The sequence below is a fragment of the Heterodontus francisci genome, chromosome 13 (genome assembly GCF_036365525.1).
Source record: "Heterodontus francisci isolate sHetFra1 chromosome 13, sHetFra1.hap1, whole genome shotgun sequence".
Lineage (NCBI taxonomy): Eukaryota > Metazoa > Chordata > Chondrichthyes > Heterodontiformes > Heterodontidae > Heterodontus > Heterodontus francisci.
Genome location: NC_090383.1, coordinates 117,184,582 through 117,200,579, shown reverse-complemented (window position 1 = coordinate 117,200,579; position 15,998 = coordinate 117,184,582). Strand labels below are relative to the sequence as shown.

General features: G+C 42.6%; 1 protein-coding gene across 6 annotated transcripts in view; it reads left to right on the top strand.

Annotated features, from left to right (window-relative positions):
* hivep2a (HIVEP zinc finger 2a) overlaps positions 1–15,998 on the top strand; it is a 188,379-nt gene that overhangs the window by 3,351 nt on the left and 169,030 nt on the right. For 4 of the 6 annotated variants that reach the window (XM_068045560.1, XM_068045555.1, XM_068045559.1 and 1 more), the window contains exon 1: positions 11,004–11,323. The exons of 1 other annotated variant lie outside the window; for it this stretch is intronic. The gene's annotated coding sequence lies outside the window, so the exon portion shown is untranslated. Of the gene's footprint in view, positions 1–2,884; positions 2,907–11,003; positions 11,324–15,998 lie in introns of those variants that run through there. One more of the 6 variants, XM_068045557.1, reaches the window with a different exon arrangement.

Below are 15,998 nucleotides of genomic sequence, written 5' to 3'. Positions count from 1 at the left end.
TTCTTTTTAAGTACATATCCACTTTTAAGTTGGTTGGCAGTTACTTGAATGAAGGATTACATTAAGTATACTCTCAATCCTTTATTATCTCTTTCGACAAGGGAATTTAATTTTGTGAAAGTGACTTTGTGCTGTTCCTTCAGTCAGCCATGTGTTGTGCAATAAATTTTTAAAAAAACTACACAATGTCCATTCTCTCAATTGGTGTTCTTCCAGGCTTCATGTGTGGCGGCTGATCTGTCGATGATCCCACATTCCTGGGAACCTCTGGCAGATATTAGCACATACTCTGAGATTTGCTGCAGAAATCATGGATAGTACAGTATCATACACTAATCTCAGGCAATAAAAGCACTTATTCAGGAGAAGGGGAGAAAAATGTTTCATGTTAAGAGCACCTTTTATTATAGTTTTGGTCAATGAGTCTGCCATGAAGACCCCAACCTGCCAAGAATGAGGCATATTAATTTTGTCATGTGAATACTGATTTTAAACAGTTGCTGGAGTGAAGAAAGGAGTTGTTAAAAAATCACCAGACACTTGGCTGGAAGGACATTTGCATACTAACAGACAGTGCCTGTGGAGACAAAGGGCTATTCCCTGGTCCACTTATCCCACAATGGATTTTGATCACCAGACATTGAAGTTGTAAGGAAGAGCATTCCAGAGACTGCTAAGGCGATACAATCCACAAAAGCCAGGACTGGTTAAATAAACTGGTCACATGACTAACTGGCTAGTCTTGGGTTCTTTGAACTAGCCACAGAGAGTTTGAAGTCAGAAAGAATGTTTGCTCCTGGACTGAGAAGACCTCTCCAGTCTGCTCCCATCTCTTTCTCACAAGCCTCTGGACCCACTGAGAACACATGAACCTCAAGAGAGAACAGTCTCCTACATCGAACAAGGTTTAAGAAGAATACTGGGCCCCAACGAAAAGCAAGACCTACCTACAATCAAGGACGCTACAGTGAGCTTGAAGAACAGTAACCAAAACCATCTTCAGATATTGCCTCAAACTTTATTTCTCTTCTGCTCTTTTCTGTCTCTATCTGCATGTGTGTATTACATACGCGTGGGCGTATCGCGTATCCGTAGGCGTTAACCGAATTAGAGTTTAAGTTTAATATAGTTCAACCTTTCTTCTTTAAACCTAAGAAAACCTGTTTGGCTGGTTTCTTTGCCTTACAATTGGAAAGCATAAGGATTCACTAAGGGGGAGCTAAAAATACGGTGTATTTAAAATTAAACCCTGTTATGGTAAGACCAGATGAAGGCTGAGAGGGAACCCTAAACCCCTTTCTCACCTGGTCATAACAAGTCTCATAAACCTTTGACCATTCTTTTTCAAAAGTGGTGCTACTTGTGCTTTGCAAGTAAACCGGATAATTTTCGATGTCCAAAGTCTTGATGGTTAATATGCAGTTTGTTGCAATCTAAATCTACAACAGTGATTACACTTCAAAAGTACTTCATTGTTTGTAAAGTGCTTTGGAGTGCCCTGGGGTTGTGAAAGATGCAATAGAAATGCAAGCCTTTAAAAAGTTTGACTGCAAATAAGATGCAAAATTTGACTGTAGGTGCTTCCTTTATTCCATGAATTCTGAAAACCTAATTTTGCTTCAAATACAGATGTTTTCTGGCCACTTAAACCAGTTGCATAAATGTCCAGGATGGACGGCAGCCCCATGTAAACAGGATGCCTCCTGGTTTATAGTAACAATAGCTCATTTAACCCTCATGGTTCAGAATGTAAATGTACCTTGTGTCTGGGTACCAAGCCAAACAGACCAGGAATGCTTCATGCTTCAACCCCTGGTCTGCGTGGAGACAGCGTGAAGCCAAGGAAGGTGGTCATGGGAACATAGGAACATAAGAAATAGGAGCAGGAGTAGGCCGTTTGGCCCCTCAAGCCTGCTCCACCATGCAACTAGATCATGGCTGATCTTCTATCTCAATGCCATTTTCCCGCACAATCCCCATATCCCTTGATATCTTTAATATATAGAAATCTTATCAATCTCTGTCTTGGACATACTCAATGACTGAACCTCCACAGCTCCCTCGGGTACAGGATTCCAAAGATTCCCCACCCTCTGACTGAAGAAATTCCTCTTCATCTCAGTCATAAATGGCCTACCTAATGGCATAGTCATGGCTAATTGTTGCCTGTAAATAAAACCCATTTGTTTTACAGAAAAAAGAGGCCTTGTTCACAATGATAGCTCCAAATGTGTCAGTATGGCTCAGTTGATAGCACTCTTGCCTCTGAGTCAGAGTGTTGTGGGTTCAAGTCCCACTCTAGAGCCTTGAATGCTAAGTTCTAGGCTGACAAGCCAGTGTAATGCTCTGGGACTGCTACACTGTTGGTAGTGCTGTCTGTCATCTGAGCCATTAAAATGAGGCCCTGTTTGACTCCTCAGCTGAATGTAAAAGATCCCATGGCATAATTTAAAGAAGAGCAGGGGATCCCTGGTGTCCTGGCCATCAGTTAGCCCTCAATCAACATGACAAAAACCCAGATTATCCGGTAACTATCCCATTGCTGTTTGTGAAGCTTGCTGTGCTCAATTTGGCTGCCACATTTTCTACAATATGGCAGTAACTACACTTCAAAAGCACTTCATTGGCTGTAAAGCACTTTTGCACATCCCGAGATTGTGAAAGGCGCTATATAAATGCAAGTCTTCCTTGCTTCCTTCCAAATGGCAGCTGTGCATAACATTTGTATTTATTTTATTTGTTTAAATTGGAATAAGTAGTGCATATCAAATTATCAAGCTAATTATGTGTTAACCCTAAATGCAACCCTCTCTTCCCTCCCCTCAGGTAGAGTTCTATGATGCATGACTGCAATTGTCTCCTGACAACCAATTGAGAAGTTATTAGATCGGACCCTCTACAGACTTGTAAGTGGCACAATGCAATAAATTGCCCACAGCATGGGCTTCACATTGCAGTGCTCAGTGTTGAATTGCTGCAGTATTGTATTGAGATAATCAGCCTGAATCTATTTTGTCTAATGGGACTAGTTGTTGCGTATGTCAAGTCTCAAAGCAAGGCCAAGGCTGCTCGACTCATTGTGTCTTGATGGCCATTGAATTATCTTTGGTGGTTTGCCCAAAATCTTTAGTGGTGTTACTTTTAAAAAATGTATTCATTCTCTTGGGTTGCCAGCATCACTGGCTAGGCCAGCATTTATTGCCCATCGCTAATTGCCCCTTGAGAAGGTGGTGGTGAGCCACCTTCTTCTTGAACCTATTTGATGCAAAATAATTTTTTTGTAAATGCTTTTGTTTGAACATAAGAACATGAGAAATAGGAGCAGGAGTAAGCTGTTCAGACCTTCAAGCTTCCTCTGCCATTCAGTAAGATTATGGCTGATCTTCTATTTCAAGTCCACTTTCCTGCCCTATCCCCATATCCCTTGATTCCCTTAGAGTCCAACTATCTGTCAATCTCAGCCTTACATATACCCAACGACCGAGCATCCACAGCCCTCTGGGGTAGAGAATTCCAAAAATTCACAACCATCTGAAGAAATTTCTCCTCATCTCAGTTCTAAATGGCTGACGGCTTATCCTGATACTAAGGCCACTAGTTCTCGGCTCTCCAGCCAGGGGGAAGCAGTCTCTCAACATCTAAAACACCCTCTCAACATCTACTTGTGTTTATTGATTGAGAAAGGTGAGGTTGAGGGCCCATGTTCCTCACACAGAGTACCACCAGAGTTGATGAGAAGATGAGATAGATGAAGGAGTGGTGGTCACATGACACCATACAAGAGCTTTAAAAGCCTGTGGGACGAAGGGAGACCTGACGACTTGTTCTGTGCCCTTGGATTTCTCGGAAAGAAAGAGTCTGAGTAGTTTAGCAGTAATTAAAAGCTAAAAGATTTTAAAAATTCATTCACTGTGTGGGCATCACTAGCAAGGCCAACATTTATTGTCCATCCATAATTATTCTTAACTGAATGGCTTGCTAGGCCATTTCAGAGGGCAATTAAGAGTCAACCATATTGCTTGTGGGTTTGGAGTTACATATAGGCCAGATTGGGTAAGGATGGAAGATTTCCTTCCCTGAAGGGCATTAGTGAACCATAGTGAACCAGATGGGTTTTTATGACACTAAAATAAAAGCTAAATACTGCAGATGCTGGAAATCTGAAATAAAAACAGAAGCGCTGGAAATATTCAGCAGGTCTGGCAGCATCTGTGGAGAGAGAAACAGAGTTTTTATGACAATCCAGTAGTTACATGGTCATAATTACTGATACTGGCTTTATTAGTTCAGATTTAATTATTAAATTCCCCAGCTGCCATGGTGATACTTTAACTCATGTTTCCAGACCATGAGCCGAGGACCTCTGGATTACTAATCCAGCAACATAATCACTTTACTGCTGTACTCTGCAGTGTAGGGGAATTTCATTGGGAAACTTATGCAGTGTAACAAGAATTTGATGGACTAAGCATAACAAATGCCAGTTTTTTGGGGGAAACTTGCATTGCTTAGTTTTTCTGACTGTATTTGTTCCAATAAATCCATATCCTCAAGATGTCAAGTTTGCTTCCAGTAAAGAAGGCCCTTCAACCTATTTATTCAATTGCTTGCTCCCAGAATATTTAATCATACCATTTTAATAACAACACCCAGGAAATTGGCCTCAACCACCCAAAGCTAACAATCTGCAAATCTAGAACAACCAAAGGTGCAGTCATTTCTGGGTGGGTTTTAAGTCTTACAAGTTTAAGAGCTCAGTTGCTATTTTATGCTATAAATAGTGGAGGAACATTACAAGCTGCTATGAGTTAAGAAGGCAGTGCTGACCAATAAATTGTTCAAATGGAAAATTTGCTCACATCATTCATTCAGTTTTCAAGACCGGGTATAGTCCAGGACAGAATTTCTTTTAATTATCATGACCCAGGTGTCTTGCACTCAAGGTGTGATAACTATTTGTATTAAGTTTATTAGAGAAGTTGGCCCCTGTGTATCTATTGAGCATGAGTAATACAAGAGCTGCATACCATTTTTACGGAAATGTGTGGCTTGTATCATTGCTGTATCTCTCTGAGGCTAAAACAGTGAGTGCTGGTTTCTCTGTTATCAGCAAGGCTTACAGGCGAGTAATAGTGTTAATGTAAGTTTCATATTTTGTAGCGTGTATTTATAGGAATTGTCATTAGGATATTGGTGATTGAATTGCTCTGCTGCACCTGTTGTATTGTACATGTAAAAGGAAGTACCTTTCACAACCACAGGACATCCCGAAGTGCTGTATACCTGATGAGGGACTTTTTGAAGTGTAGTCACTGTTGTAGTATTGGAAACATGGCCACAAATTTACACACAGCAAAGTCCAACAAACAGCAATGTGATAATGACCAGATAATCTGTTTTAGTGATGTCAGCTGAGGGATAAATATTGGCCAGGACAACTTCTCTTTTGTTATCTCTTGCCCCACCCCCACTTTACTTGCTTCAAATCTTTTACATTTCTTATATCTACCAGTTCTGAAGAAGGGTCACTGATCTGAAACGTTAACTCTGCTTCTCTCTCCACAGATGATGCCAGACCTGCTGAGTTTTTCCAGTGCTTTCTGTTTTTATTATATACCAGGGAGAGCTCCTCTGTTCTTACAACCGTAGAAAAGAAGGAGGCCATTCAGCACGTCGTGTCTGCGCCAGCCAAAAACAATAGCCGCCCAATCTAATCCCACCTCCCAGAACCTGGTCCGTAGCCTTGCAGGTTACAGCACTTCAGGTGCATGTCCAGGTACCTTTTTAAAAAATTGAGGGTTTCTGCCTCCACCACCGTTCCTAGCAGTGAATTCCAGACACCCACCAACCTCTGGGTGAAAAAGTTTCTCCTCATGTCCCCTCTAATCCTTCTACCTATCACCTTAAACCTGTGCCCTTGGTAATTGACCTCTCCGCTAGGGGAAACAGGTCCTTCCTGTCTACTCTATCTAGGCCCCTTTTAAGTTTGTACACCTCAAATAAGTCACCCCTAGCCTGTTCTGTTCTAAGGAAAACAACCCTTGCCGGTCCAATCTTTCCTCTTAGCTGCAACTTTCAAACCCTGGCCATATTCTTCTAAATCTCCTCTGTACTCTCTCCAGAGCAATTATGTCTTTTCTGTAATGTGGTGACCAGAACTGTATGCAACACTCCAGCTGTGGCATGACCAGCATTTGATACAGTTCCAGAATTACATCCCTGCTTTTGTATTCTATACCTCAGCCAATAAAGGAAAGCATTCCATATGCCTTCTGCACCACTCTATCTACCTGTCCTGCCACCTTCAGGGACCTGTGGACATGCACTCCATGCACTTCTTCTACCCTTCTCAATATCCTCCCATTTATTGTGTATTTCCTCACTTCATTTGCCCTCCCCAAATGCATTACCTCACACTTCTCTGGACTGAATTTCATTTACCACTTTTCCGCCCACGCAACCAAACCATTGATATCATTCTGGAGTCTACAGCTATCCTCTTCACTATCAACTACATGGCCAATTTTTGTGTCATCAGTCAATTTCCCTATCATGCCTCCCACATTTAATCATTAATATATACCACAAACAGCATAGGATCCAACACTGAGCTCTGTGGAACACCACTGGAAACCACTTTCCATTCACAAAAACATCCATCAACTACTACCCTTTGTTTCCTGTCACTGAGCCAATCTTGGATCCAACCTGCCACATTCCCCTGTATCCCATGGGCTTTCATTTTACTGACCAGTCTGCCGTGCGGGACCGTGTCAAGTGCCTTACTAAAATCCATGTACACCACATCCACTGCACTGTCCTCATCAATCCTCCTTGTTACTTCCTCAAAAAACTCAATCAAGTTAGTAAGACATGACCTTCCCTTAACAAATCCATGCTGACCATCCCTGATTAATATGTGCCTTTCTAAGTGGCAGTTTATTCTGTCACTCAGAATTGATTCTAATAATTTACCCACCATCGAGGTCAGACTGACCGGCCTATAATTATTTGGTCTATCCCTCGCACCCTTTTTAAACAATGGTATAATGTTCGCAGACCTCGAATCCTCCGGCACCTTACCCGTATCTAGTGAGGATTTGAAGATGATCCTCAGCGCATCCGCTATTTCCTCCCTGACTTCCTTTAACAACCTGGGATGCAATCCATCTGGCCCTGGCGATTTATCCACTTTCAAGGATGTCAGACCCTCTAGTACTTCCTCTCTTATTATGCTAATCCTATCTAATATTTCTTTAAAATAGTGCCATGGGGTCTTTTACTTCCATTTGAAAGGGTAGACAGGGCCTCAGTTTAACATCTCATCTGAAAGATGGCACTTCCAACAGCGTAGCACTCCCTCAGTATTGCACTGGAGCATCAGCCTAGATAAATATGTCCTGGGCAATATTTATCCATCAACTGACATCACCAAAAGGTGCTATATAAATGTACGTTGTTGTCTGACAACATAAATTAGTATGCCAAAAAACCTTCAATTCATTGCAACCAGTTCCAATGCATCTGCTATAGGACAGACTTGCCCCAGCTATCAAAGTGGTGATGTGTGACAAAATGTTTTTCAAGTGGCTAGGGGGCAAGTGTAATGCTGAGCCAAGCAGACCCAAAGGTCCCGCATTTCAATTCCCAATCTGTGCAGCATCAGCTAAGCTCAACTAGGGCAGGGACAGGAATACAAGTAGTTTCAGTGGCCTGGAGTAGTCGAGGGAAAGGGAGAGGTTTGGTGGAGAGCAGAGAGGGGAGAGAGATGGGGGAGTTGAGACTGACCAGCATTCCTACTTTTGACTGTTATTGAGTGAGTCTCAGAAAATGTTACTTGTGGGTAGGTTTGGTGTCTGCATAGGAACATTTGGTGCCTGGAAATAGGAGGAGGTCATTCAGCCACTCAAGCCTGTTCCCCAAGAGTTAGTACCTTCTGGAACGGAGACGATAAAAGGAAATAAACTTAGGGAGGAAAGAAAGATGTATAAATTTGCTTGATCTGTCAAAGTGATGCTATCTGAGTAAAATGTTTCTGGAGTGACTTGATCCGAAGTTTGAGTTTCTTTTGGGAAAAAAAGTCCCAATGTGGAACCAGCTCCTTTTTGAATAAACATTACTATTAAGCATATATTCAAAAGTCTGTTGGCAGCAGATGCACTTTAGCAGTTTTTCAAGATGGTAAAAGTTAATTGCTTACAGGGATTCAAGCCAAAACCAAATCTCATTGTTATGCTTTACCAATTACTGCCAGCCCCAAAAAGTCAACATTTTTCTTCAACAGAAGTTGCAGAAGTCCTATTTCTAACAATACACTCAGGTGTCAGTCATCTACAAAGCATGATGATAAACAACAACAACAAATTGTATTGATATAGCATCATTGATGTAGCAAAACATCCCATGGTACTTCACAGGAGTATTATCAGACAAAATGTGACACCGAGTCACCTAAGGGGATATTCGGACAGATGATTAAAAACCTTTCTACTTCTCTATTCTCCTTTAAGATGCTTCTTAAAACTTACCTCTTTGACCAAGACCTTTGACCACCTGTCCTAATCCCCTTATGTGGCTCAGTGTCAAACTTAATTTGTCTGATAACACTCCTGTGAAGTGCTTTGGAATGCTTTACTGTGTTAAAATACCATATAAATGCAAATTGTTATTGTTACTGTCTCAGCCTTATATTACTTCTGCGATTTAACTATTTTCTATTCTCCACTTAAGCACTTTCGCATTTACATGCTTGTGCATGTGTGTTTTCTTATCAACTCCATTCTCCTCGTTCTGTTATAAAAACAGAAAATGCTGGAAATTCTCATCAGGTCAGGAAGCATCTGTGGAGAGAGAGAGAGACAGAGTTAACGTTTCAGGTCAATGACCTTTGTTCTGATCCATTTTTAAAAAGCTGTTTGTCTGTAACCGCTCCCACTTCTGACGAAGGATCTACGCCTGAAATGTTAGCCTGCCTGTTCCTTCCACGGATGCTTCCCGGCACATTGGATACTTCCAGAATTTTTTATGTTGTTTCTTTTTAAACTTTTTTTTGTGGTAGTTTTGTCAATGTAAGTGTAGATGGGAAGTAGTGTATGAGAGATAAGCCCCAGGCTCGAAGCTGCAGCTTGGCTGTCCCATGATTGCTTAATGTGCCAGCGATGACCAATACCACTGATCTGCAGTTGAGAGCCTACTATTTTTAGACCGACACCAGTGAATATTCCTTCGTAGTCCTGATGACTCACAGGATGTATGGGCCAGGCTTTGGGAGGCATAAAATTTGCCTTGAATGAAAACATTGCAAGAAGTGCTGCGTAAGATGTCACTCGGAGCTTCATTGAGCAGCCCCAAGCGCAGTGGCAGTCTGTCGGAACCATTAAAAGGTTATCACTACTCTCTGAGAGGGTCTATAGGCCAGCGGTGAAGGTGATTCCAGGCATTTGGAATCCAAGTTATGAGGAAAGGTTGAGGAAGTAGTAGAGACTTCGGAAAAGGAGGAGAGACTTTGGAAGATCAGTTTTCAAGATTGTGAGAGGAAGAGGGAATGTTGATCTGCATAAATTGTTAACTGTAAGAATAGAGAAGGGGAAAGAATTTGTATTGATATAGTGCTTTTCATAACCTCAAGACGTCCCAACACACTTCACAGCCAATGAAGTATGTTAGAAGTGTATAGTCACTGTTGTAAGAGAGTAATGTTTAGTGTAGCAAAAGGGGTTAAATGCCAGGGGATGCAGGTTTTAAAAAAGAGTTGTTTGGGATTAAGAAGCGAAGCAGGAAGTTTGGAAGCAGGCTATCAGCTAACAGAGACGGGTGATATTACAGGGATGGAAGTTGACGATCTTGGATATGGGATCGGAAGCTCAGCTCAAGGTCAAATAGGATTCCAAGGTGCATTGATTGAGAAGAAAATATAAGGAGTCACACCAGCTATGTTTTCTTCCAGTACCTTATTTTAGTAAGAAGACAATTAACGTGTGAATGTAAAATATATCCTCCAAAAATTTGAGTGCATGGGGGAATTTAATTTTTAAATTCCACTCCAAGGTGAAAAATACTGGTGAAGCTTCTTGCAGACCGCACAAGTCAAAATCTTTATTTTTACAGATGCAACAAATGACAGGTTGTGGTTCTACATTGTTGATGTGTTAATGTTTCTGGATTGATAATTCTTATAATAGATTTGCCCAGGCTTTAAAGTACCTTGCTGTGATCACTGCTTTGTTTGACTCTTAACACATGTGGCTTCATTTCTGCATTGAGAATTCCCAGTACAGTTTAAGCAGTGGCTGAAATTTTCATTAGGGCATTACACATTTTAAGTATAAATTTTATTTTGATTAAATCAGTTTATCCTCTTTTTAATTTTATTTAATTCCCCCTCCCATTTGTTGTCACATTTTGGTTTATTCTACTGCAATCCATCTTTGCATTTCAGATAGAAATCCAGAACAAAACTGAACAGAGAAAATACCATTTTAAAAAATCGTGACTGATCATATTGATCCCTTGTCTCCTTGGTCCAGGAGTAATGTGCATGTTTATTAATATAAGCTGTAACTGATAACGGCTGTATTTAATGGTGTCTTATACAGCTGCTGTCTTACTCTCTTTCTCTCTGCCTTTGCCTTCCTTCTTCCCTCTCTCTGTCTTTGTCCCTCTATCTCTATCACTATCTCTTCCTCTTTCAACGTCTCTCTAAGTCTCTCTTTCAGTCTCTCCCTCTCTGTCTCTCCCTCTCTCTCTGTCAATTCCTCTTTCACTCTGCCTGTCTCTCTCTCTCTCTCTGCCCTCCTGTCTCCCCCGTATTCTCATTCTCTCCGTCATTCTCTCGGTGGCTTCTCCTTTCAGCCTGTTGGAAATGACTGAACTTTGCCCTTTATCTGCTGACACCCTGAGGGAGTTTGAATGCAGTGACGTCCTTAGTTGTCTGAGCTGCACAACAGGAAACGCTCTCATGGCCTCCCCTCTTCCTGCTTCAAAACAAAAACCCACCTCTTTCTGCAGGGAGCCAGCTGAGACCCACTGACTTTCATGTCTGCACTCTGTACTCAGCCAATACTGGTCCAGTATCCTGATTGACATCTCTAGTTCCGGAAGGCAACCAATGGAATGGCAGGTGGTGCTTCCCAAGTCGATGATGTAAGAAATATAATGATCTGCTCTAAAGAGTGACAGAGGGGGAATACAGTTTTATGTCGCAATGGCTATACTTGACGGAGTATGTGCATGTACAGTCTTCTGAAAGAACCAGGATGGAAGGTGCCGAGTTACCATAGGGAGAATCCATCAGTCACATTATGTGTGGAGGACACAGTGTCAGGTGGGCAAATAGCATGTGTGTTATGTGTGTCTTTGGATTTGGTGAGTTTACTGTTTAATTTGTGATAAAGGGCCTTCCTTTTGGATTGTTAATTTCTGCCAGTGTTTATAGGAGCACTGTCCTAAACTTGAAGGGAATCCTCTGGGGTTTAAGCAAAAAAAAAACAATTAAATACTGTGTGTCAGTCAGTCGATCTCACACAAACCAAACAGCCGTCAGCTGAATTGGCTGACTTTCTTTGCTTGCCTGCCCCAAACCACCCTCCTCCCACCCGCACCCCCGCACCCCCATTCTTCCTGTTCTAGAAACAGGTACTTTTAAAAGGCGATGATGGATTACAGTGGCCATGGGTTGCTAAGGAGCCGGCACAAAGTGGAGACCTATAATTAGAGGCAGAGGTGGGTTGTCAGCAAGTTCAAATCTGAAGGCAGAATGTCGCTGGCTTTTATCTTTCATCGTGAATGTGCAGTGGAAACTTAGCTGTTTTTCTTCTCAGCAGCCTGCTGTTACTCAAAGTCTCGTGTACATAGTGCTAGAGATGGTTTAACCTTGTGTCAGGATTTAGTTGGTGTTGTTACATGAGTCTTTGAAAGGGTGGGGGGTGGGGGTTGATGGGGGAGTGAGCATGGTAGAAACCCTGATAGTTATGACACTTGACTTAGAGCATTAAAGCAAGTATTACACTCCTGAAGCTTCTTTTTTTAATGTCCCAGACCCTTATAAATAATTGTCTTTGACACTGAGGAGGCTGATGCAGTGAGAAGCCGTTTTCATACGGCCTCTTCAGCAGTGTTTAGCTGCTTTAAGTAAAAAAAAAGTGACTTCTCTTCATGTGTGTTTCGTAAGTGGCTCATGTAACATATTCCCTGCTGTCGACCCTCGATGTCCCAGCACCAATTCCTTCTCTTGGCCTCCCTGGCCCCAGGAAAATTTGAAGGTGCTGACTCATGCTGGGGTCAGCTCAATGGAGCTGACAAACCTTCCCTCAGGTAGACATTCTTCATGCATGAGTCTGGATGGGGAGTGTTGCAGGCTATTCCATAATTGTACGTGTGTGTATATATGTATTGTATGCAATTTGTGTATGTTTATGCTTTTATATAATATATAAGCATACACACACATACAAATTCATACATTTTATATATAAATATACACATATATAAATATATCTGTATATATAATCACAAGTGTATGTATATATGTGTATGAGTGGCATCATCAGAAACACCAACTTATATTTATACAGCATCTGTAATGTAGTAAAATGTCCCAATGTCCCTTTTCAGGAGCATGATCAAACAAAATTTAACACCAAGCCACATAAATAGATATTAGGTCAGATGATCTAATGCTTGGACAGAGAGGTAGATTTTAAGGAGTGGCTTAAAGGAGAAGAAAGATGTAGAGAGGCAGGGACGTTTAGGGAGTGAGTTCCAGAGCTTAGGGCTCAGGCAGCTGAAGGTGCGGCCACCCATGGTGGAGCGATTTAAATCAGGGATGTGCATGAGGTAAGAATTGCAAGAGCGCAGAGATCTCAGAGAGTTGTAGGTCCGGAGGAGATTACAGATTTAGGGACAGCGAGATGATGGAGGGCTTTGAACAGCAGGATGAGAATTTTTGAAATTGGGGCATTGCTGCACTGGGAGCTAATGTAGGTCAGTGAGCACAGGGGTGATGGATGAATGGAACTGGGTGTGAGTTAGGTCACAGACAGCAGACTTTTGGATGAGTTCAAATTTATGGAGGGTGGAAGATGGGAGAAAGGCCCAGAGAAGATTGGAATAATCAAGTCTGGAGGTAACAAAAGCATGGTTAAGGATTTCAACAGCAGATGGGCTGAGACAGGGGCGAAGTTGGGCAATGTTACAGGAGTGGAAGTAGACAATCTTGATGGTGGAAAGGTCGGAAGCTCAGCTCAGGGTCAAAAAGGATGCCAAAGTTGCTTCAGGCAGTGGCCAGGGAGAGGGATGGAATCGATGGCTAGGGAACAGAGATTGTGGCAGGAACCAAAAATGATGGCTTTGGTCATTCCCATATTTAATTGGAGGAAATTACTCCTCATCCAATACTGGATGTCGGGCAGCATAAGGACATAAGAAATAGGAGCAGGAGTAGGCCACTTGGCCCCTTGAACCTGTTCCGCCATTTAATAAGATCGTGGTTGATCTTTGACTTCAGCTACACCTTCCTGCGCTATCCCCATATTCCTTGATTCCCATAGCAATAAGTAAACAGGCAGTGTGACAAATCACTGGCAGTGGAAGGGTCAAGAAAGGTGGTGGTGAGATACAGCTGGATGTTGTCAGCATATATGTGGAACCTGATGTGTTTTCAGATGATCTCGCCAAGGGACTCCGAGTAGATGAGAAATGGGGGGGGGCCAAGGATAGATCCTTGGGGGAGACCAGAAGTAACAGAGCAGAAGCAGGAAGAGAAGCCATTGAAGCCAATTCTTTGACTTCAGATAAGAGTGGGAACCAGTTGCACATCACAGCCAGATGCTGAACCCTCACCTAATGTCAATGCTGACCGGTTAACCAGTAGCAGTTATTAATAGCAGAAACCCAGGCTGACTTTTCTCCCCTGCACTACCTTGCCTCCCACCCACACCAGCCCAGTCTAGTTCCAACTTTAAGGGGCTTATTAAATGTAAACAACATGTTTCCTAAGTGATGCAGTGCCCCTGTTTAGACATGTGTATACACACAGACTCCCCTGCAGATGAATACCCTGTTATCATCCCCGTCCAGACTACTGCATGAGGGCTGTAGAAGGGAATGTTGGCGGCAGTGCTCTGTATAACTTAGTGAACTATTTACTGTTTTTTTTCTTAGACACCAGGCCAATGGTGGTGGAATAATCTTTAAAACTAAATAACTTTGACTGGTTGTGGAGAACAAGTCCAGTCGCACAGTTTACTGAAGGTGGTCTTGGCAGCTTTCTGCTTGTAGAATTCCTCTTGACTGACGTGTTGTTACTCCAGAATACGATTACACTAGAGGATGGGGAGGAAAGAGTCTGCAGCACAACTTTATTTTCCGGTTAAACATCTACAGCGTAGCAGACGGGTTTTAAGCCATTCCTTCCCTGCAGGTTCCACGCAACACATTTAAGAGGGAAGTTACAGAGGAGGTAGTAGCAGTTTCAAGACAACAATCTCCATTTTAGTGGTTCAAGTGGCCAGTGTTTTTAAACTGTTGCAACTTAACAGGGCGCGAAGGTTGAGCATCGATCCTGTCCTCGGTGAGTACCTTGCTGTGTAACCTAAGTGTTAGCCTCTTTTATTTTAGCTCAGGTCGTTTCTTCTGTGTGTTGGCAGAAGTTGAAGAGCAAGGGCGTGTGTTGAATGGACTAACCATGATCTTTGTTATGGCTGTCTTAAGCTGGTTCACTTCATGCTCATTGATGTCTTTTATATAGTGATCAGGTAAGGCAGGTGCTTTATGGTAGAGTAGTTGTTGCTGGGCGCCTGTATTCTATTTTCTAACATGTAAGCACGATCCTTCCTGGGTGGAAGGAGCATATTCATTTGAGATTGGCTTTCACGTTTCTTTAGTTGTCCTTTCCAACCATCTTTTTCATCCCTTTTTAAATTGAATCTAAACATGGCAGCTCGCCAATGCTTTTCCGACAGCACCTCCCAAACTTGCAATCTCTACCACCTGGAAGGGCTGGAAGGACAAGGGCAGCAGATGCATGGGAACACCACCACCTGCAAGTTCCCCTCCAAGTCACACACCATCCTGACTTGGAACTATATCACCGTTCCTTCACTGTCGCTGGGTCAAAATCCTGGAACTCCCTTCCTAACAGCACTGTGAGCGTGCCTTCACCACACAGACTGCAGTGGTTCAAGAAGGTGGTTTATCACCACCTTCTCAAGGGTAATTAGGGATGGGAAATAAATGCTGGCCTTGCCACTGATGCTCACATCCTGTGAATGAATTTTAAAAATCCACAATTTCCAAATTACTCTTTACTGAAATGACAATACCATCTTGTTTATCCTCTCTCTCATTTTCAAATACACCAAGGCACAGTCAACCCAAATCCACTCTTGATCCCACCAATGATGGAGGGATAAGAACTGCTCAGTGTGACTGCTCCTCCCTGTCTCTGGTCACCTCCCATTCCCCGCCCCCTCCCACCATCACATTGCAGATAACCACACCGGTCAGTGCCTGCTCGAGGTGACAAGGCTGATACCAGTGACCTGGTTAAACACAGGATCACTCTTGCCAAAAGTGCGTTCTGCTATTCCACACAGTACTACAGGACTGTGCTTCTGCACACCAGGATTTCATCTCTCTCTCTCTCTCTCTCTCTCTTTCTGTCTCTCTCCAGGTACATTTTCTAAAAGTGGGCCGTGCCCAGATTCTTTGTAATTACAATTTTCTGGGAGTGGAGACAGACAGAGAGGAGGGCACAAGGGACGAAATTACAGGGTTTACATTTTCAGGCGGGTTTCCTATTGTTAGTAGTGGCATCTTGTGTCAGTGCTCCAGGGGATTGTACGACAGTGACAGTTCTTCATTTAACCTCTGCAGCATCTACACTGTGTGCGTTTATATCATAAGGCGATATTGTCAAAGGTACTGTCAAAGATGCCTTGGCAAGTTGCTGCAGTGCATCTTGTAGATGGTACACACTGCAGCCACTGTGCATTGGTGGT